Raw genomic sequence first — 23,287 nt, 5'->3', positions numbered from 1 at the left:
CTAAAATGTACCGGAATCACATTATTTCTACTTTTCAACCTCAAATAACACTAATATTGATCAATATTAACCAAATGGGAAAAACAATCGTTTTATAAAAATTTTCGTTTAGTCCTCTAGTGGCAAAATTATCATTTTGCCCTTGTGCTCCAAAAATACCGAGAATCACAATTTTTCACTGCTAAACATCATTTTATACTCCAATAATCATAATTATATTTCATATAATTATTCTTGGTCAAATGTGATCAAATCTTGGCTAAAAATCTCCATTTTATCATCAAATGGTAAAATGACCGTTTTGTCCCTAATCGGTCAATTTTCCTGATGGACTCTAAACTAGACCTTAAACTTCGAATCACTATTCTAAGCCATTCTGTGGGTTTTAAAATTTTCAAATTCCTCTTAGAATTTCTATTTGAATTAGTTCAAGGCTCGATTTAACTTAGTTGTACCACTCGATACAATACCGTCTTTTAATCGAGCTTGACAGGGTCTCACAGAGCCATTTGAAGAATGAGAGCTTCAATAATATGCAAGCAAGTCAAATACGACAAGGACTCTTCACTGCAGCAGAAAGGCATTCTTGCTGCAGCGTAATGAATTTTTGCTGCAGCGACGTTGGCATTAAGTTATTAGCCGAACGAGTGTTTTTCAACTGGTTGAGGGTTTCTCACTAAATCTCCTCATTTTAAACTTAACTCATTTAGTCCTTAATGTTGGAAGTCCATGCTCAGATATGGTAGCAAAGAAGTTAAAAATAGGGCAGCAATTGGACAAGATAGGAGACAAAACGGAAAGTTTTTCGCTGCAGCGAGATTGAATCTCACTGCAGCGAAATTGTAACCCAGAAACAGAAAGTTTCTCGTTGCAGCGACGAATGAATTTTGCTGCAGCGAAATTGCAACCCAGAAGCAGAAAGTTTCTCCCTGCAGCGAGAAGCTACAGTGTCATTCTCGCTGCAGCGAAAATACATTCTCACTGCTGCGAGTTTTTGGCCAATCTACCCCTCCAAACCCGAGAGTTTCTCGCTGTAGCGAAAATGATTCTCACTGCAGCGAGAAATACGGCACCAATGAAAAATTTGTACAAAACAGTCACATTCCCAAAATAGTTTTGATAGGCAGTCCACTCACCGATTTACTGTTGAGCCTTTAGTTGACTCTAATTCCCTTAATGATCCAATTGGAAGGATGAGACTTCATTAGAACCTAGGATCACATTAGCATAAGCAATAGGTCAATTCACACACTATGAACCCTAAAAGCTATCTCTTAGCTAGCTTTCAATTGTAACATTAAATGGCTATCTATGTTCACTATCTTAATCACTAAAAAAGTAATGAACATACTCAACAATAAAACAGCTCTTAATCTAAATTACTAGCCATTATTCACAGCTAAAAATCAAGCTTAGTTCATCACTCACCCTAGGGCTCCTTTGTAGTCGAATTCTCTTCCAATAGCTTCCAAATCAATGGGATAATTCTCTTTTTCTCTCTCTAGAATGCCCAACTAGTGAGAGAAAGTATGGAAATAAGATTTATCAAGGGTTTTGAAGTGAGAGAGTGAAAGAATACAAGAGTTCTAGTCAAAAGGGCTCAAAAGTATGAAAACTAGAGCTAGAGAGAGAAAATCATGCAAGCTCCATATCAAGCTTCCATGGAGGTTGGAAGCAACGTGAAAGAGAAGAAGAAGAAGAAGACAAGCTGCTGGAAAATGGGAGAAGAAGCTGCTGGAAGAAAGATATTTATAGCCAATCTTATCCATTACCTTGAAATTACCAAATTGCCCCTCCACCAATTAACTTACTCTTCTCCAACCCTTTATGAAATCTTTTTGCTCTTTTGATACTGCGACAAGGTCCATAATGGTCTAGACATGCTCGGGTTCATGAAAACTTACAATTTTAACACGAGGTGAAAAATGATCATTTTGCCCCTACCGTGAAAATCATCAAAATTTTGGTTTCCTTTCCATTTTACCCCTAATTTCACCATCCATTTATGCCTTAGGCCTACTTAGGCTATAATATTGTTAAAAATATTACTTTTATTGGCTTACTAAGGAAATGACGAAATTACCCCTGATCAGGGATATTGCGTATACTTCCCTTTACAAGTCTATAAAGGTCAAGGTCTCACAAAAAGGTACCTATCAAAGCACTCATAAGGCAGCTCCACCTCTTTGTCTAGCCCTTTCTTCTATAAGCCCTTGGGCGGAGAGTCATGCTTCGCCACTGTTCACATGCAAGAGTTCCCAAGGATCGGGTTACAACCCTTTGCTCATACGTTCAATACAGGAGATGTTCCTACCATTATGGCGTTGGACAGTTAGTGTTGTGGTGGTGTAACTACTAGAAAGTTCTTCCACAAGGAAGTTCTCCTACCTTCAAAGTTGCTACTTTCATCCTTCTCAACCATATGGCTTTCCTTTAAGCTCTTACCACAATTTCCATAAGCATGTGTATCTTCTTTTCACTTGTCATATGCACTAAGCCAAGTTAATACTTTCAACTCATATTATCTTTTAACACTTATCATTAGTCACTGAGTCCCATCTTAAGACATCATTTTCATATGGTGTAATGAATTCACAATAGATATATATATATATATATCACTGCACACATAATTATTCATTTTGTTTTTGGCATCCCACAATCCATACCATTCATAATTAATTGTCTTTCTGTTCTCGTAACTCAAATAGTTCATTGACTTTCAGTACAAATGATCAAGAAAATAGTTCATCTTTTTTCCACACTTTATACTCATAATCCTTATTAAATAAGGAATTCACCTTTTCCAAGTTCCATAATTTGCCTCCATTGGTCTATATTTGTACCAAATTATCATCTTATAACATCATGGCATCATTTTGTAGTTCCCTCCATACTTAAATTTTACAACCCTTTACTCAATCACGTTAACCATGCCACCTATAGCCTCATTGATTTCTTTCATATCCTTTTGAATTGTAACTGCAATTGAGATTTCAAAATTCATATTTTCATGATTGATTACTTACCTTACCATGCTTTTTCACGATATCCTATGCAGTTACAACACATTAAACCTGCTTATTATAACATAGTCGCCTAGTTCAATGTGTTTACTCAAAAATCAACTTCTTTGATTCAACTTACTCCATAAACTATGATTTTATTTATTTATCCTTGCATTTAGAATCATGCCAACAACCCACATACCATGATAAATGATAACTTCTAATAAACGCTATCAGTTCAAATGGCATTTTACGCCTTGTCAAAAATCTAGGGTTACCACTCAAAAGTCCATCACGTTTATTGGTAACCATTTCACAGTACAACAAAACATATTTATCGCCAGGTCCTATAGTTGCTTGAATTGTTAATGACTTTCTACATCAACCTTCAATAATTGCCTAAGGTGACTAATCATGCCACTAGGGTGCATATCTTTCCTCAAAAATTATATTGTTAGTCCACCTTTGTCACACCAAAAGATTCCCATATGCACCAAGTCATTTAAACAGCTAATTCATAATCCGTTCGAGTCACACAAAAATAAAAGCCAAACTCTTAAGTCTTTTGTATAGACAACTACTACTACCTAGTTTACACCGCATTTACTCATACTTAAAGTAAGACATAGTTCAATGAAAATATTAAGTGTCTTTAGGATCATCATTGCCTTGATCCGAGCACAACGACGAATCCTCTTTCGGGTCTTCTACTTTCTGAGACTTCTACATTTTAGCCTTAATCCAAGCTTGCTGCATTCTTATGCATTTTTCCCTACTCACAGGCAAAGCACCTCTCCCACAACCTAGGGGAAAGTCTTGGACAGCTGACACCTTCCTAGGATGAATATTTCCCTTTGCAATTGCCTTTTTCGTCTTTTTCTTATGACATTCCTCAAACCTTTCCAAAAGGAAATTTCTTACATCTTTTTGAATGTCAGAGTTGTTCTCACTTTCAAAGCTCTCACTATTCTCAAGGCTTTCTTTATTACGAAACTATTCTTCCAATTCTAGTGGAATCTAGTTAATAGGAATCCGAGATGGGCCACCTTCCGGACTACCTAGATCAGGGTGCCATTGGCTCCTGGCAGTGGAATCTAATGATCCCTCGCTAGCACTATGAGGGGCATCGGGACTGTCGTCTTTTCTAGACATGGCGTGTGCAACAGGCGCACCTTCAAACCTATATGGAATTGAGCATTGGTTACTTAACCATTTATACATCATAGGAATAGGTAGGTTTTATAAAGAATTAGGGGCCTATGTAGCCTCCCGTCCTTAGCTTGCATTGCGCACCCACAATCCAAGGATGAAACTCTACATAGACTCCCACAACTCCTCTGATACACAAAAATCCCTAAGATTCAACTAAACCTAAAGCTTTGATACCACCTTTGCCACAGGCCAATTCCTGGGCAATGACTGACGCAAGGAGATCCAATAGGCACAACCCACTAGGCCCAAGCAAGCCTTCCTATATGAACTTGTACATTAGTCTATCTATCATTCATATTCCTTTAAGATCTATACTTCATAGTGTTCAAATGCCAATTTCTTCGAAGGCAATTCATAAAACCCAAGTAAATACTCATATTGGCATCATAAATCAAAATATACATAGATAGTTTGTCAAATGTATCTTAACAATTCACATTAAACATATATGTGCATATACAAAGACCTTGACCGTCAGTGGTGTGACTTTGGGCGTGGGTGCTAACATTTAGTGTCAGGGTGACCTACCGAAAAATAGATAAGAGGAGGCATCTCGGCCTATAAATCCAATTACCTTCGAACTTGAAAGCTAAAACATGAAATTGAAAATAATGAGTATAAACTCAGTGAGTGAACATAAGAAGGGAACAAGCATCAATACGGGAAGTTTTAGAAAACATGATGCACTTATGTTGAAAACAATGCAATTTAGCTAAATTTCTTAGCACAACGAAAATCCATTTTTACTGCAGTGAAAATCAATTGGAAAGCATTTCTCAAATTTTTTTTAACATTCAATAATCAATGCATATAACATATAGAAACATACGTACAACCACCGGCATCACCCCAACTCTCTCTCAGCTCATGTGCAATCCTACACCGCACATACCTAGGTCATCATTAGCTCACTCCTACACCGCACATGGCTGGGCCATGATCAGCTCATGTGCACTCCTACATCGCACATAGTTGGGTCATAATTATCACATAATAACATCATTCAATGCATAACATACATATCAACATAACGTAGAAACACATGAATTCATCACATTCATATTTCACTACATAAAAACGTTTCATCAAGGGCTTGTTCCCATGAAATTTTTAAAGAAAAACCAATAACATATTTCAAATGGCTCAATTAAGCATATAATCATTTATTCCAAAACATTTTAATGCAAGTTCACTCACTGTGTCTTTGTTAATGCTTTGATCGACTCTAACTGCGTCTAATGCTCCGAATGGAGATGTGGAGTCTTGTTGGAATCTATCACACACAATAGCATCACACCAACTCAATTTACATAAAGACTATTCCAAAAGTTGTTTCCTAAATCAAGTTTTACTAGTTATTCCTAATTAGCTTCCAATTACCATTTAAGTAGTCATTATTCACACTAGACATGGTTAAATAACCTTCAATAATAAATCAGCCCACAAATCTAATTATTGGCCATTATCAATAACTCAAAAATCAAATCTAACTCATTACTCACCTTAGTGGTTTTGTAGTTGAATTCCTTTTCAAGAGTTTGTCAAGCTATTATGGGGAGTCTCTCTCTTTCTCTCTTTAAAATGTCTAGCTAGTGAGAGAAAGTATGGAGGAAAGACTTTTAAGGGTTCTTAAGGTGTAAAAATGAAAGAGTATGGAAAATCTTATGACAAGGTATATAAAAACATAAGATTTGGGGTTATCATGAGAAAAATCATGGAGGTTTCTAGAGAGGTTGCCATGGAAGGTGGAGAACTTGAGATGGGGAAAAGGGATGGGAAGAAGGAGAAGAAGCTGTTGGAAAATTAGATATTTATCTCTAAAGTCAATCAAAGTTTCACATAATTTATAAAAATGCCCCTTTTTATTCTTCTAGTGTAGTGATTTCACTTTAACAAATATTTTGACTACCTTTCGATCAGAACTGGGCAAAATGGTAAACATCAAAGTTGTATCCCTCCCTCTTAGCTTTCTAATGGTTTAAAAATCATGTTGTTTGAACTTCTGTAGTGGGAGATATGCTTGAAAAACCTAAACATATACAAATAGAGCAACAATTAATTATGCACCTTTCTTCACCAATTGAAATTATTTTTGATCCTACTCCTATAAAAACATAAAATAATTATAAATAATGTAAAACTAGCATCAATAACTCAAAATAAACATTTAGACATAAATTAAACTAAACTAATAAAATAAATAAAAATACATAAATTCAATCCTAAATCTAATCCAACTTAGACTAATTAGGTATTTAATCTCCCATTAAATATGTGAATTTGATGCACTCAACAGTCTACCTCTAATCGTGCATCTATGGAGGTCTAGGTTTCACAATTAGCCACCATATTAAAGTGTGGGGTATTACACTTGCGTGTGGAAAACTATCAATAGATACCATGAACCATCGATATATGAGTCAGTTCTAATTAAAATACTTGAACATTATACAGATATATGATGTAATCTATCAATAGATGTTCATGGTTTTGAGTTTCATTCTTCACTCTTTGGCCATGTGAATATATCGATAGATGTTGTTAATCTATCGATGAATGACGACATCTATCGATAGATGATGAACACCTATCGATAGATTACAACTTCAAACGGTTTGGGCTGCGCATTGTTGATTGTTTTTCAAACGTAGGGTCTGAAACACCCTCAAAATCTGTGCAATTCATTTCAGGGGCCTGGACAAAAGTAAATTTCAATCCAGGAAAAAATCAGCTGATAACATCATAAACTAATGTCCCCTTAAACCATCACATGAAGGGCATAAGATAAACAAAAGACAATCAATCAAGTGAAATAAACTCAAATAAAAGCATGGCAAGCAGTAATAGTTCAATGTACCCGATACATAAAAAAACATTAAAGTCAAAAACTAAGTAGAACAAACGTATGCAGTGAGAACTCATGATGGTGGTGGAAATTGGGAGTGAAATTGATCCCCCAAGTCTTTTTAGCGCTGCAACATCTCATGATTCTGCACCTCCAACAATTCCATATGAGCATTCAACCTAGAGTCCATTGTTTCCAAAAATGAGAGGAATCTAGTGAAAGCTTGCTCAACATCGAATGTGGTGGAAATAGGTGTACTAGATTGAGCAGTAGATGAGCCCGTAGGATACGCACTCAGCTCACCCTCATTCCCTTGCTTATCCAATTTCGAGTTATCGACTGCCCTCTTCCTAACCCAACTATTGTTTCTAAACTCAAAACCTAGCTTTTTAATACTATGCTTACCGATAGGATTGAACAAAGTATGGTTTTTGAGCTGATCACAATGAGTGTCAACTTTGAAGTAGTCTATGATCTCACTGATCAACATGCCGTAAAGCAGGCTTTTAATGCCACCTTGAATGGTCCGAAGCATTTCATCCATGATGAATTTACCAAGGTCAATAAGGTGGTTTAATTTGATGTTAAATAAGAACCAAAGGTCCTTTGTAGTGACAATCGAGTAGTTCGAGCCATGAGGACAGATAGTGTGAGTGATGATGAGGTGCAAGACTCGATCAAAGAAACATAGCCTTGTGCAACTAGCACTGCCTTTCTCATTTGGTGGAGGGTAGATAAACGCTGTCCAAAGGTTCCCATTATCAAAGACATAGCGAAGATCTTCTTGGACCGAAGTAAGGTGAAGGACTCATTCTATCAACTCACGAGTAACAAGGATCCGTTGTCCCATGACGTGGGTGACAAACGTATCATCATGGTTTACTAGCTGACTTGTTTTCGACTCAGCATTTTGTTTTTTTTTTTTTTTTGCATTGAAGTAAAAAATCTGGACCAAATTCTCATAGTATTTCTTGTTCAATTGTAAATAATGTGTCCACCCTAAATTTTCAAAGTTTGCAAGGTATGGGAAATCAATAGACTTTAAATAATCAAAGTCAATTATACGTCTGGGCATTACCTTGCGTTTGGCAAAATTGGCATTGAATTTCTTAGCATGCGATGGATGAGTGAAATTTTACAAAAAAGAACTCACTACTAAGGCTGACGATGTTTCCGCACGAGCAGAGCTGCTTGAACCACTATTGTGAGTCACCTTGGTGCGTTTAGTTCTGCAACTCATTTTTTGAAATTAGGAAATTTAGAGGCTTGGGGTGTTTTAAGGCAAAATGATTCCATAAAGACATCAAAGAGGATGACGTATATGATTTAATCGACAAAATCAAAAAATGAGTTCGGTTCATTTGTGAGTTCTTAGGCGAAAGTTGATAGGAAAACCCTTTAAACAGTTTAGGGTTGAACAAATTTACAAGTAACTTCAGAGGTTTTGAGGGTGAGAGGGTTTTAGAGGCATCGATGCTGAGAACGAGGCAGCGGCATGGGTAGTCTATGAGCGAATAATCTATCAATAGATTTTAAATATATCGATACATGTCGTTTCATCTTCCAGCATACGCCTACAACTATCGATAGATTTTGTTTCGAATTGTATGCTAGAGGCTATCATGTGGAGGTCAAAGAACAATGTTTCACATCCAACTAATGCAAAAATATCAAAAGTTAGTTTTAGGGTGAAGAGAAAGTCCTACAACATGATTATTGAATAATATTTTTACATTACTCTGGTCATAATTCAAAAAATACCATTAGTATTTTTAATTTTAATCAGGTTACACAATAATAAGTATTTATGAACTTTATAAGCATGTCAAGAATTTAAAAATTATTTAAAAATTTTAATGTTTTTATTTTAATGTGATTATTTATTATTTTAGTGTATTAATATTGAAAAGTCAAATTTTATATTAAAAATTATAAGTTTATTGAACTTATACATTTTTTATAAATAAAGGTAATTTTGTCAATTTACAAACGATGTTGCAAAGTTATATTCCCAAACACTACAATGTAATCCTCTTAGCAATTACATTGACATTCAATGTAATCATCACTTCCCCTGGTTATACCAAACGTTGCAAAGTGATATTCCTAGTAATCACATTCCTTGCAATATACCAAATGCAACTAAATTTATTCAAACCGGTGTTGTTTTGTCTCCTCGTATCCTTAATACCTTAAACCCTAACCATAATTCAATGAAAATCTCTTAAACCTATCTCTTGTTGTAAGTTCAACCACTAAAGTTGAACTGTCCTACACTGTCTTAAGCAATGATCGCATCTTCGAGCAGACCCAGTGTCGGTGGCTATGGTGACCAAATTATGGGTGATGATGAACACTCAAGTCTACGATCAAAGAAGAAATGGAAACTAGCTCTTGAACTGCCTGCCGCATCAATTGGTTTTTCAATTAAACTAGGTAATGCTTTGTCCTCGTCTTCACGATTTAGGAACAATGCACATGCGGCTAGGTATAGGGTAATAGAGAATGCCATCATATCGTGCGGGAAAGTGGTAGATTGGGAAAGCTTTAAGGAAAACGTACACCTTGAGGGTGACTTAAATATGTTTTTTTATATGGGTAAACTTAAGGGTCTAAGTACCTTTCCATTTATTGATTATAGCCCGACTCTTGTTAGGGAATTTTACTCTAGCATACGCCGGAGTGAAAATGAATTTGAAATTCTTAGTGATTTTAACCCATATGTTTTGAACGTGTTTTTGGAAGGAATAAAGTTTACAGTGACTACCTTTGATATTGGGAAGCTCTCGAAAACAGTGTACAGAGAGGGACAATACAAACTTCCCCCATTTTATGACCCATCACCATATGGGCCCACGTGATAGGCAAAAAAGAACCATACAGGGAAAATTCATGTTCTGCTCGTCATTTGAATTCTGAACCAGAGAGGCTAGTACATAATTTTCTAGCATTTACATTACAGGGAAGGATCAGTAGTTTAAGACATGTTAGCGCTGAGAATCTATGGATGATGGAATCAATTGGAACCCAATTTAGCTAAATATTGCATAATATATGATCATCAGAATGAAAAGAGTTGCCATACGGGATGAGAAGTCCTTTCCATACAGAAACATCATATCAGCTCTAGTTAAGAAAAAATGGATATGGAATAATAGATATCTAGCTGATTGGACCAGTCGCAGGCCTCGTAATCTCTCTTTTGGATGGCTCATGAAAAAGGGATATGACTTGAGTGTTGATGAGCCATTCAACTCTGCCGAAGGCAACCCAATTCATCCTACCCATGATACTCCATACAGTGGTCCATCTAGAGTTATTCCAGATCTTGTTTCCAATGATGTGATGTATAATATGCTTGTTAGGATTAATGAGAAACTTAGTAACCAAACTGCTAGAATGCACACATTGGAATTAAGGATTCAAAATGTTGAGAATCTTTTAATGCAAAGAACAGATACAGCTGCTCGGGCAGTAAAAGCACGACCAAAAGAAACAGTCTTGAGATGAGTTTCTCTTACATGAACCTCAGAGAAAAAGTAAGTCAGTTGTCATTGGTTCTAGTTGAGTCAAGCATAGCAGATGAAGATTCATATTTTGAGAGTTGTGGGTTAACTGGATTAGGGATACTGTAATTGGTTTACTAAACAATTTGTGGTATTTTTTTTTAAATTCGCTCAACATGTGCTTTAACTTTCATGTGTTTAAGGTAACTTCTGGTCGAGGGTTTAGGGTATTCAACTGGATATTTTGTTATGATGGTGCTTGGGGTTGGATTATGGTTTGATATTGTCCATCATAATTGGCTTACCTTTCTTCAAAGAACATGACACACAATAAGTGAGTCATGCGATTCCATATCAACTAGTCATGTGATTCTATAATAAGTGGTAACGCCACTCCATATATATTACTCACGCAACTCACTATCAACTAGACTCACGCAACTCACTATCAACTAGTATCGCAATTCCATAATAACTAGTCACGCGACTCCATATTTCCTACTCACGTGATTTTATAATAAATACTCACGCCATTCCATAATAACTAGTAACGCCACTCCATATATACTACTCATGCGACTCAATATCAATTAGTCACATGATTCCATAATAACTAGTCACACGATTCCATAATAACTAGTAACGCTACGCCATATTTACTACTCACGTGAGTCAATATCAACTACTCATGCGATTTTAAATCTTAACGGTTAACACGATTCCAAATCGATTAGTCACGCGATTCTATATTAACTAGTCACGTGATTCAAAATTTAGTAGTCACGTGATTCCATATCAAAAACTCAAGTGAATCAATATCAACTAGTGACGCGATTCCATTTCCACCATTCACGCAATTCAATATCAAATGGTTACAGCCCTATGTCACGCAATGCAATTCAACATGTCATATAGGTTATAAAGTAAAGAGGGTTGGCATATGCAAACTCATGAAAGCTGGCATGTAAATTGCATAAAATACTAACAAAATTTAAGATATGAATAATAAAAAAAACAATGTTGTTATTATTGGACCCGTATGCTTATCACATCAATGAATACCGAACTGTCCTTATTGTCCTTTTTCTTTTTTGTTAAATGATACAAAAAAGAAAAAAAATATGTAAATGATACAACAAAGAATAATATGGACATGATACAGAACAATGTTATTTACATATTGAAAAAGAATAAACAAATAAAAAAATTTAACAAGTCATGCTATTTGCAAAAATCTTAACGGCAAACTTTTTTTGAAGGCTGTCTATGGCGTTTGCCTTCAGGGTATGATCCTTTAAACTGATCAATCACTACATTGAGGTGATAACCCAATCCTCACAACTATGCGAATCTTGTTGTATTAGGGTTTTTGCATTTAACTTATACCTTATCCGCATTAAAGCTCACTTTTGACAATGCGAGCTAACAAAGTACCCAACCTAGTGGCATATAATAGGAAACAATGTTGTTAGTGGACTCATCTGCTTATCATGCAAGCCAGACTTTAGTGCATCTGTCTGACTATACGATGAGTCCACTAATGTCATACTCCAATTTAGCAAGTTGATGTGCACTATGACCCAGTGGTCGTCAAAATAGCATAGCAAGAGAATTGAGTCAACCTTGTGCCATGGCAAACCCCATGGAGGACTCCCACCCCTCGCATACTCAAGCACATGGTCTGGCATTATCGCCTTACTCGCCTTGAATGTCTTATCGATCGGGGGAGGCTTCATTTCTTGGGTCACAGCCACCAAAATAAGCTGTCAATTATGTTACGCATAATAGTTAGATGCAATTAACTAATACAAACCCATACATTTGAATAATTACAACTTATTAAAATATAATATACTTACATAGAATGTGCTGTTAACGATGCATATTCTCTACTTGTAGAGTTGTGGATGATGCTCGCGCACCCACTTACACAAGACGTTGATGCATTCGTCAATGTGTTGGTTGTCCAACAACTCAGTCGGCATCTCCAATCATCGAAAAAAATCAAGGCCCTCCTATCCTTCAATGCCCAAAATGTTAACCCTGCATATTTATAATACCCACGTCAGAAGGTCTATGGAATAAATACCTTAGAACCGTTAACCCTAATATCATGTATTGTTATCATTTTACCTAGCTTGCTCGTTTTTCATAAAGGACTCATATCTGTCCTTCAAATCATCTTTCGCTTTGCACTGGACTAATAGCAAGTTAATGTATAGGCTTTGAAGGTATTTGTTGGCTAAGCTCATATGTTCATCTTCGGCTTAAGGTCGAGGTGGAGCCTCATGAAAAGGTATGATCTCACCATGAGAAGGGGCCTCTAGTGGAGTTGGGATAAGAGCATGACGCGGGGAAGTTGTAGTTCAACTATTTGCAAGATGAAGAGCCTCTTCGACCTCAAATAGAGGTGGAGCCTCAGGAGAAGGTGTACGCTGACAATGTTGGGGGGCCTCTAGTGAAGATGGGATAGGAGCAAGATGATGTTCGATCGGGCCAGCGGGAGGTGAGCTTCGAGCTAATGCAATTGACTAATTTATCCCACCTGCATCGTCAAGATCAACCCCAATATCGTTGCCCTCTTTGTCACGCGCACCATCCTCTTTACCCATCGATCGACCTTAAACAGTTGAAAAAATCAAACACATTAGAACAGTGTATACATCGTACATGTTATAACTCACACAATGAAAAAGAAAAAAGCTCATACCTTATAACAATCGATCAATCGACTAACAATCCGATCCTCCAACCTTTGCAGTGACTGCTGGATATGCTGATGCACTGACTGCATTTGCATTTACATCTGCATCGCCCGCTGGATCTCTAACTGCATTGCCCGTTGGATCTCCAACTGCCTTGCATGCATCTACATCTGCATCTGCATATCCGTTTATAATCACTGTAGGTCTTTCTTCCACTGTGTCCACATCTGTTGTAGCTTTCACTTAATGCTCATAGTCATTTACAGATACAATGATGGTTTGCGCGCCTGAGCATGAGGGGTAGTAGTAGAAGTAAGAAGAGGAGCAGCGTGAGGAGTCACGATAATTGCAACAAGAGTAGCAGCATGAGGAGCAACAGGAGAAGCAGCATAAAGAGCCGCTGGAGGATAATCAGGCGCCTCAACAGCAGCGAACTGGGATTGGACCTCTTCGTCCGTGTTGCGTCTTAGCTTAACGCCTCCTTTTACCGTAGTTTTCCCTTTGCAGTCCATTATCTTCCTCTTTTGTTGGGGGCCAAATTTTGACCAACCCTTTAACTTCCATAATGGAATGTATTGCTACCCCTCGAAGATATTAACCTCAATGTTGGCCCAATATGCGGTCAACATCTCTTCCGTAGTTGGCTCCAATGTTCTGGTTGTGCACAACTGCACCAAAATATACATTGCCATTAGGTGTAACCCTCGTTACCCTATGACAATAAAAATAAAATTTAATAAAACAAAAAAATATGGTTTCTTTACTCACCTTGCCTTCTCTCTCCAAATTTGTAATATTGACATGGAAACTTGCAGGCCTCGCATCACACTACCATTTAAGCATTCTTGGGCAAACCTGTCCAAACTGGCACTGCCTTCCAAAAAAGCTTCGGATTACAGGAATTGCTTCCAATGCCCAAAACTGCACATCAATTGTGAAACATTGTTTACTCACCTCATAAAATCTTATGCGAAAAGAATTCACCTCATAAAATCTTATGCAAAAAGAATAATGATACACATTAGGGTATGGCACACTGCCTGAAATGCCCATATAAATCCGTAGAGGTGGTAGCATTTCTTCTCTACTACTCCCACCGCTGGAGGTTCGAAGCCCCTTATCAAGTAATCAACGGTCAGACTCCAAACGTATGTGCCCCATGGGAACGCATTCCAATCGTCGAAGTTCTCGACCAGCGACAACAACCATGGAATCACTGATCGTCTGTAGTCTTGACCGAATAAAACATTGCTCGCGATCAAGATGAGGGCCATCTTGGTCGCATCTCCCTTTTACTGAAACTGCCCTCCCTTGAATGTCTCTAAAACTTCTTGTATCCTCACCTCATTCCCCTGTCCCTAATATCGTAGGTGAATTCCTCTAGGGATGGCCTTGTAAGGATTGAGAATAAAGGCCGGTAGGGCACCAAACTTTAGTCTTGTCACAAAGCAAAACTCCTTATTCAAAAATCAGGCCTTCATTCTGCTTATGGCAAACCATAACTCACCCTCAATGGCATCTGGTTCATTATTTTTGCATAGCATTACGTTGTGCACAAAACTGGCGCAAAATAAACTCTTCTTTGATTCGACGTCCATCATATGACCAAAGCATGTTCTCTTCAAGCTTTCCAACTCATTTACTTTGGACAGCATCTCACATATTACATGGAGATGCGACCACTTACAATCGATGTTAATGCTTTCGTTGAACCCCCACTAGTGTCTCAACACACAAAGCAAAGATTCCACATTATCCTGTTGTGTTCTTGTGCTAGCCATCTGCAACATAAAACAGATAACATTCCCATTTTAGTCATGTTAATACCATCATTGTAGATTAACAAAAAAGCAAGAGGAATTTCTAAGAAATAGCCATCCTTAGAAGCTCACTCCAAAAATAACCCTCTCAATAATTTAAATTATTTTTAGACAACCTTGAAACAGAATAATTAATACAAGTGTCGAGCATGGATTATTAAGTAAATCAACATATACATATTAAAGCATTACAATTGACCCAAAATAATATAAAATGAACCCAATGTCGGTCATGCAATGCCATATAGATAAATTTCATACAATTATGACACTAGTGCAATTTCATACAAAAAGGGTCATGCAATGCCTTTTTAATTAGTCACGCAATTTGTCAAGCCCGACTCTACAATATGTTTATTATGCCATTCTTACATAAAAGTGTATGTTTGTTTACTTGGGTACCTCGAAAATCGTTAAAGGACAGCAATGTACCAAATGGTACAATTAAGTTGAATTAAGCCTCAAACTAGTCCAAATAGAGATTTTAAAATGAAAATTGAGAATTTTAAAACCCTAGAATGACTTAAAATGATGATTCGGAGTTCGAGGACCGATTTGGAATCAAATTGGAATTTTCATGACTTAGGGGCAAAATGGTCATTTTGCCACCAGAGGTTAAGATGTGAGTGTTGTATGAAATTTTTGATCAAGATTGACTATTTAGAACATAATTTGAGTTTGAGAAGTGAAAAATTTTAATTTTGACATTTTTCCGAGCATAGAGGTAAAATAGTCATTTTGCCGCCCAAGGACAAAATCAAAAATTTTACACCACCTAACACTTGTCCAACACATGGATTTTACCTAATATTATCATGGATAATTGAGGAAATTTAAGTGGTGGAGAGAGATTGCTTAATTGGTAAGTATGACACATGGACCAATGGAATGGTGACACATGGTAAATTTTTGTCCATTTAATATTTTCCTTTATAAAGCCAATTTGAACTCTTCCACATTCATTCTTATGGCCGGCCAAAGCAAGAACAAAAGGAAGAAAAGAAAAAACAAAAACCCTAGAGTGAAAATTCAAGAGAAAATTGGTGGATTTTAAGTAATCAAGCAATCAAAGGTAAAATTTCTTAATTTTGACTTGTGATCTACCTTTCCCATACATTCTTTTGCATTTTCCATGGTTGAATCACATGATTTCATAATGGGTCTCTTGCTGGCCGAACACTTAGAGAGAGATTTTGATGGTTTTTTTATTAGATTTTAAGATATTCTAGTGTTTTTAGTTGATTGGTGATGTGTAGCATGAAAATCAAGCAAGAAAAATTCATGTTCTTCCATAACCCTCATTGGCCGAATTCTCCATGTGGAATATTGATGATGATTTTGATTTTATTTCAAGTGAATTGGTTAGAAAATGATGAATTATGGTGAGAAAATCAAGTAGGAAAAATCATAGTATTGATGCACCCACCATGGCCCAAATTCCCAAGAGAAAATGTGAAGATGATTTTGCTAAATTTTATGCTATTTGACTTGTGTTTGATGGTTTGGAGAATTGAAAGAAAAATGGAGTTAATTGGAGTTGAATTGGACATATTGGCCAATTAATAGAGTGATAGATCGAATTAGGCCAATACCGTTTTATTTAGGTACATAATTGAATTTGTGTAGAACATTGTGTTTAGACGATAATCCGAACAATTTGCATTCCATTTCATGCATTAGTTTAAAGCCTGAAATAGATTTATAATGGTATGACACAGTATATTGAATTATGTGTCGTGTATTGTATATAGGTGGTGAGCCCTCTAACAAGGGTAAAGACGTTGTGTCAAAGGACTGAGAATAGGAGTATTTCAAACTCCTGATACAATGAGTAACCTTATTATCGTCTTAATTATCTAAAATATGTTTTTATCCGATTTTGTGAATTTTATGAAAAATGAGTTTAAATGGTTAATTTTCAGGTTTATAAACAAAATGTGTTTAAATGAAATGATTTTATAAATTATCTTGAAATTGAATGATGGCTTTCAAAATAGAGTAATTGGAGACCACTTGATGTGTTGTAAATTTATAGTTCTAATTGATCGGCTTATGGCAATATTGCCATGACTGGTTGAATTGGTAAATGTGCTAAAAATGTATGAACTGTTGATTTGCCTTGAGAGGCTGTAAAATAAAATAATTTCCATGTCATGCTATCGCGAATTTTATTGTATGGTGGGTTTAGCTTGCTGCAATGAGCGGGTTTTTGTTGACTAGCGTATGAGAGGGGCACGGTAAACCCTTTTTATATATTACCTCGGTACGAGAGGCATGTTGGGTAACTCTCGAGGTATAATTTTAGAGTTCACTTCACTCCAAACCACCACGTGAGGGTGAACTCAGCCAACGCCAAGGAACAGCTATGTTTTCAAAATAAAAACATGATTTATGCGTACATAACTTTTTAACAGCCTTGGTGGACTCGGTTGGGATAGCCCTCGGCCAAGGTATCCTTGAAAACTGAGTATGAGAATAATTTTGGCACGAGCCAAGTTTTAAGAAATTCATAAGCCATGTTGATTACTCAATGTAAATGAATTGATTTTATTTGGTTAAAATGAGTTGAAAGGTGATGAATTACAGTATGATCATTTATTTTAATGGTCTCCATTTACTCAGCTTTAGATATTTTAGATGGTATTTGTTTACTCATTAGGATTATATAATCTCATCACCCTCCTTTCCACCCCTTTCAAGCTCAAGATAGTCAGTAGATAGCTCATTTCGTTGAAGGCTACAGTTGGACTTGCATCCTCAAAAACTGTAGGTTCATAGCCTTCATTACTTTTAGTCATTTGGGGGCCCACGTGTTATTGTAAATTAAATTACATACCTTGACTATCTGTATTACAGTTTGTATGAATTTATTTCGCTTTTATACTACAAAAATTTCTTACAAATAACTCTACAAAAATTGTTTTATAAGAAAATAGAATATTTTATTAAATATTTTTATTATATTCAAATAGTCATAATTTCACCTTAAATGAATGTTTTAGACATCTAAACTTGTTTTTTCTTATAAAATCTGTGTTTTGCACTTGCATACTACATTATTAGCTAGTTTCGAAATTTTTAGGGAAAAATGACCAAAATACCCCCGAGAGACGAAAATTATATTTTTTATTGTTTTAGTTTGGAAATAGTTTATAATCTCTCAAAACATGATACTTAACAACTGTTACTCACAGGAGATGTGCAAAAACTGATATTAAAGCCTTGCGAGGTTCTGGTTGGTATTCCGGGCAATGAATGTCCATCGGGACGTCGCGGCGGTTGTCGCGGGCTCGAAAACAGTACCGGGTCGTGACACAATTACTAACATTAAATCACACAATGATCTATAAACAAGTCACGCAACGCTAAAAACATATCAACCAGTCATGCAATGTTAAACCCTAATGCAATCACGCACACCCTAACCCTATGCCAAAATCCAATCATGCTATCATGAAATGACCTATCAATATGTCACTTAATCACATATCAAACACTCACGCAATGTTAAACCCTAATGCAATCACGCACACCCTAAGTGACCCCATTCTAAAATCCAGTCACGCACAATGCGTAAGCAAGCCCTCAGTCACGCAATATCTAAACCCTCAACCCAATTCCTATCAAATGGTCATAACGCATACATATCAAACAGTCACGCATACCCGGTCACCTTTCGACCCCAACAACACCAACAATACCACCTTCATGTTTATATTCAACAATTTCAAACAATAAGAATATCAATATGAACAACCAATATGTATAGGTTTATACTCAAAAACCTAAACCCTAAACATGAAGAATAACCATTTCTCCACAAGGTTCAAAATAAAATAAAAAAATATTATACCTTTCTCCATATAATGTGAACTTCCTCTCACTGCTCAATATGTCAACCACTTTTATGCGAATAATAACCACTTCGAAAATGCTCGAAAGTTGAACTAGCGAGGAATGCTTTCAACAGAATTGCTTCTGAGGAGATGTACGGTCTGTCAATGAAAACTAAGGGGTTATGGACCAAATAAACATACTTGACCTATTAATAGGTTTCGGGTTAAGGCACAGAGCCAAACCAATAGGTCGATTTCATGACAATTTTGTTCAAATTTTATTTCTCTTGACTAAAAACAGTTAAAATTATAGGGAGGCCTATTCTCAGAAACGCCTTATGCATGGAGCCCATTTAAAAAAAGAACTCGTTACAGTCTTGAAGAGAAAGTTTCAGAGTTTCTGAACAACAACAATTTTGCTGAATCCAATGCTTGTCTTAACCAAGAAACTATTGATGGCTATGGATCAAATGGTAATGAATCCAAGGACCTTATTGAACGTACCCTGTACTGGGAATCCCAGGAGGCTTTGCTTCAGGTATATTTATATCCGGATGTATTGCATGCTACCACATAGTTATTTAATTACCATGGGAATGGGATTTTCATCTTCTTTTCTATGAATTTTTTCTATTTTGGGTTCATAAACATCTCATGATATTTATGTAAACTTGGTTTCAAGGTTAACTACTCATAGGGAAAAAAAATCTGAAATAGCAGACAAAGAATCAGCTTTCATTGAAATAGCAGACATGGTTTTGATAGGTTTGTCCATAAGCTAGCTAGAAACTAGACAAAATATCAATAAAGATTTACTTCCATAAGCTAGCTGCATATGAGACTTGTTAGTCAATTAAAGAAAACAAAGTAAAAAAAGGAGAGAGAGCTGAATTAGGGGGGTGTTGATTGTTTTGTAAATGAATGTTTATAATTAAAGCACATGTTGGGTTGCAGAGCTTCATAAACATAGGAAAGCCCCTATTTTTTGTGTGGTACACAAATAATAAACCAGAGCCTTTTGTTTTCTATTTTCATACACAGATGATCCCTTCTTTTGGACTAATTTTGACTGTAAACTTGACAACTATTTATTCCTTAAAATAATTTATTATAAGATATAAATTACAAACTAAAGGAATTACAATATATTAAAATTAGTTGAATGATTGTGTTATGAATTTCAGTAAAAGATGATATAAGTCTTGAACTTACAAGTAAGGGATTTTTTTTTCACATGATAAACATGCCTTTTGAGTTAGAGGTGTGATCTTATGATAAAGTGGTATTAGAATTTATTCAATTTTTCATTAAGGTGAGATTTCTATAAGTGATATTAAGGTCGAGATAATCTTGGACAAACATGGGTTCCTCTCCTTTATGAGTGAATGAACCAAGATAAGTTTTTTTTGTTTATGTGTAAAAAGAACCAATATAACATCAAATATTCTACTTGTCTTTCACCTAATAATCTTGTCTTTTGAATTAAAAATGTACTACTTTGAAATTAAGGAAAAAAAATTCCTTTCTCACATTAATTACAAAATTTTATGCAAAAATTTCGTTATCAAAATGTTCAAATTTGGTTTAACAATAGACTCTTCATCTTTTATATAATTGTTTCTTTTTTGTCTGTTTGCTCTTGTGCTTGAATATTTCAGGAAATTCTAGAGCGTTATGCGTTGACAGGTTCCAAGTTACGACAAGAAATTTGTCGAATCATAGAGGTAGCAAGAGAGACAGACTTTTGCAGCTGCACCAAGCCAAGCATTGATGGTTGCAGCAACTGCTTGCGAAAGAGAGTAATCAATATGCTTTGTGATAGAGGACTTAATGCCTCTCTCTGTGTTTCCAAGTGGAAACACACCAGAAAGTATCTCGGAGGTTAATTTCTCATTATATTATTAATTTAATATTGAATTTTATTGATTTATTTTTATTTTATTTAATTTATCGAATGTCACGGTTCACACCAATCTACAAAATATTGTATGATTTGATATATTCACAATTTATCAAATATCATGATTCACATCAACTTGCAAGATATTATCTGTTTAATACATTAAACTTCACAATTTTACCTCACAAAAAATATTTCGTTGAAAATGGTACTAACACTTAAATACACTATCGTAGTTTAATACATATCGATATGAAATTGACTACTGTCTTTTAAGATAATGATATATTTTCAATTTCATTGATGGAAAAAGTGATGAATTTGAAATATTTCATTAATGCAAGCTATAAATTTTGATAAAATATTGATCTAATTATGTTATGTATTTACCTAATGACTTTTAGGTACACATGAATACATTGAGGTGATTGCAAGCACACAAGGGAAGAAGAAGCAAATCCCGTTTGTGATCGAATTGGAGTTCCGAGACCAATTCGAGATTGCGAAAGCATGCGATCAGTACAGCAAGCTTGTAGAGCAACTACCCAAGTGTTATGTAGGCAAAGCTGATTACCTGAACGCCATGGTTGGTGTCATGTGCGATGCAGTCAAAAGGTCAATGAAGGAGAAGAACCTCCACATGGGTCCATGGAGGAAGAGAAGTTTCATGCAGTTGAAATGGTCAAATTCTTCAGAGCCACGCTCTACTGAATGAAACCCTCCCTACCAAGTTTTGTTAAGTTCCTGTGCAGGCTAGTGCATCAATCTTGCTTCAACCTCTTAGCAGCTCCTGGTAATTTTGTTACGGCCGACAGGTGAGATAATAGGCAAGACCCCATGGCAGCGAGTCCCGACGGGGCGCCAATTTTTGTATTCCAAGGAAAAATTGAGTGTCAGCTTAGGGTCAATATAGAGTGTATGAACATATGTAAAGTGTTGAATTCAGAGCAGTTTGATTCACAGTAAAAATGCTATCTGTATTGCTTATTAAATGTATAAACTTGCATGGATCATCCAAATTGATGCCTTCTTCAATGTTAAAATGTGAATGCGCCAGTTGAATTTTGCAGGTAGGGGCGAATCAAAGCTGATGATAAGTGGCTGCCGTCACCTTCATTTTTTTTCTTTGAATCAATTCATTAATTCGATTTATGATTTTATATGATTACTTTTTAATCATCGTTTATAAATAATAATTACAAAATTTGAAAAAAAAAAAAACAATGTTCTAAATAACGTGTATATATCATTTGGAAAGAAGATCCAGGATGAATGAATTGGGATTGTGTCCCACCTGGTAGAAACGGAGAAGAAGTGTAAGACTGGCTTGGAACATTCGTACACTTTTGATATGTACCATACAAAACTCTTAAACTACTTAGAATTTGAAGTTTAGGAAAATTTAAACAAGTTGTTATATTTTTATTACGTGAAATTAAGGTTTTTATATCTTTATTTTAATTTAAATAAATTTTTATAATTAATTATTGATTAATTATTATTAATCAAAACGTCACTTATCTTTTTATATGACTTGACATGACATAATTGATATATCATAGTAAATGATAATACAGCATGTTAATATAACATAATGACATAACCATGTAATATTTTTACTTTCCATGTCAATGTCACTTGAATATTAAATGAATATTTTGATTAATAATAATTAGTCAACGATTAATTATAAGAATTAATTTGATTTAAAATAAATTTATAAAAATTTAATTGAACTCAATAAACTAATACAAATTAATTTTAAATTTTTTTTAAATAGTTCAAAATTTTTTTCAAATATTATACTTATATTAGAATAATAAAAGTAAATAAGGGAATGATGAAGGGAATTCAGCTAATTCCATATATTTGATTGGCTGTACAAATTTTCTTACAACAGAGTGACAGCTGAAGATCTACCAATGGAGTCTCACTTCAATAGTTAGATGAAGGGCTTGAGAATCATTAAGTCTTACCTCAGATCCCCACTCCACCCTCATCACTTGAGCTAAAGCTCTGATGACTCTTAATTTTTTACTTATGCAAGTAATCTGATTAATATAAAAAGGCAGCTTGTTAAAATACTTTGTTTGAGAAAATACCAAGTATTCATTCTTCCCATGTCAAGTTGGTAAACCCAATCTTAACTCGACTTACGCCAAACACTTCTGCCAAGTACTTCCAGAGGAAAGCAGGCAAGGTGATCAACGAAGACGAAGACGTCGCTAGATTGAGTGAAGGAGCGTCATACCCAGTTCTTCGGAAAAAGTAAACTAAAGTCCTTCGATCGCATTATCAGACAAGTAGGAAGATCTTGATATAATTATGAACGTGAGAACTACACATCCTATCAGATTAACTTTCCGAGAAGAGGATAACAACCTGCGACAACCTAAGCTCAAAGCCGTTACGGTAGAACCAAAGAAGAGAAAAAAAATACTATACCAAATACTTG

General features: G+C 35.6%; 1 pseudogene; it reads left to right on the top strand.

The window, feature by feature from the left end:
- The first annotated feature begins 19,053 nt into the window (after positions 1 to 19,053).
- On the top strand, positions 19,054 to 21,651 carry LOC18594773 (uncharacterized; annotated as a pseudogene).
- Positions 21,652 to 23,287: the final 1,636 nt, after the last annotated feature.

Source organism: Theobroma cacao, chromosome 7 (genome assembly GCF_053813885.1).
Source record: "Theobroma cacao isolate CCN51 chromosome 7, ASM5381388v1, whole genome shotgun sequence".
Taxonomy (NCBI): domain Eukaryota; kingdom Viridiplantae; phylum Streptophyta; class Magnoliopsida; order Malvales; family Malvaceae; genus Theobroma; species Theobroma cacao.
The sequence above is the reverse complement of the archived record's forward strand: the minus strand, read 5'-3'. Positions and strand labels throughout refer to the sequence as shown.